We start from the raw sequence: 1,851 nt of genomic DNA, 5'->3' as shown, positions 1-1,851 counted from the left end.
CGAGAGTTGGTGAGGGACAGGGAGGCCTGGCGTGCTGCAGTCCATGGGGTCGCAAAGAGTCAGACACGACTGAGCAACTGGACTGAACTGAACAGGGACAGGTGAATGGATAAAGACAAAGTGGTACATACGACCCTGACTTAAAGAAATGAAGTAATGCTACTCGAAGGGACAGATAAATCTAGAGGAAATCTTAGAAGGTAAAGTAAGTCAGATTGAGACTGGGAAACATTGTTTGATATCATGTACAGTTGTGAAGCACTTTCACAGCATCATCTTTCAGGTTTTGAAATAGCTCAACTGGAATTCCATCACCACTAGCTTTGTTCGTAGTGATGCTTTCTAAGGCAAACAAAGCTAGTGGAGGTGATGGAATTCCAGTTGAGCTATTTGAAATCTTGAAAGATGATACTTTGAAAGTGCTGCAATCAATGTGCCAGCAAATTTGGAAAACTCAGCAGTGGCCACAGGACTGGAAAAAGTCCGTTTTCATTCCAGTCCCAAAGAAAGGCAATGCCAAAGAATGCTCAAACTACTGCACAATTGCACTCATCTCACATGCTAGTAAAGTCATGCTCAAAATTCTCCAAACCAGACTTCAGTAATACGTTAACCGTGAACTTCCAGATGTTCAAGCTGGTTTTAGAACAGGCAGAGGCACCAGAGATCAAATTGCCAACATCCGCTGGATCATGGAGAAAGCAAGAGAGTTCCAGAAAAACATCTATTTCTGCTTTATTGACTATTCCAAAGCCTTTGACTGTGTGGATCACAAGAAATAGTGGAAAACTCTGAAAGAGATGGGAATACCAGACCACCTGACCTGCCTCTTGAGAAACCTGTATGCAGGTCAGGAAGCAACAGTTAGAACTGGACATGGAACAACAGACTGGTTCCAAATAGGAAAAGGAGTACGTCAAGGTTGTATATTGTCACCCTGCTTATTTAACTTATGTGCAGAGTACATTATGAGGAACGCTGGGCTGGAAGAAGCACAAGCTGGAACCAAGATTGCTGTGAGAAATATCAATAACCTCAGATATGCAGATGACACCACCCTTATGGCAGAAACTTATGAAGAGGAACTCAAAAGCCTCTTGATGAAAGTGAAAGGAGAGTGAAAATGTTGGCTTGAAGCTCAACATTCAAAAAACTAAGATCATGGCATCTGATCCCATCACTTCATGGGAATTAGATGGGGAAACAGTGGGAATAGTGTCAGACTTTATATTTTTGCTCTCCAAAATCACTGCGGATGCTGCTTGCAGCCATGAATTTAAAACACGCTTACTCCTTGGAAGGAAAGTTATGACCAATCTAGATAGCATATAAACAGCAGAGACATTACTTTGCCATCAAAGGTCCATCTAGTCAAGGCTATGGTTTTACCCGTGGTCATGTATGGATGTGAGAGTTGGACTATAAAGAAAGCTAAACGCCAAAGAATTGATGCTTTTGAACTGTGGTGTTGGAGAAGACTCCTGAGAGTCCCTTGGATTGCAAGGAGATCCAACCAGTCCATTCTAAAGGAGATCAGTCCTTGGTGTTCATTGGAAGGACTGATGCTTAAGCTGAAACTCCGATACTTTGGCCACCTCATGTGAAGAGTTGACTCACTGGAAAAGACTCTGATGCTGGGAGGGATTGGGGGCAGGAGGAGAAGGGGACGACAGAGAATGAGATGGCTGGATGGCATCACCGACTCTGTGGACATGAGTTTGAGTGAACTCTGGGAGTTGGTGATGGACAGGGAGGCCTGGCGTGCTGTGATTCATGGGGTCGCAAAGAGTCGGACACGACTGAGCGACTGAACTGAACTGAAGAGAGTCATAGTTACTCCAGCCATTTACC

Source organism: Moschus berezovskii, chromosome 3, assembly GCF_049115385.1.
Source record: "Moschus berezovskii isolate FMDL1 chromosome 3, NW_MosBer_1.0, whole genome shotgun sequence".
Taxonomy (NCBI): domain Eukaryota; kingdom Metazoa; phylum Chordata; class Mammalia; order Artiodactyla; family Moschidae; genus Moschus; species Moschus berezovskii.
The sequence above is the reverse complement of the archived record's forward strand: the minus strand, read 5'-3'. Positions refer to the sequence as shown.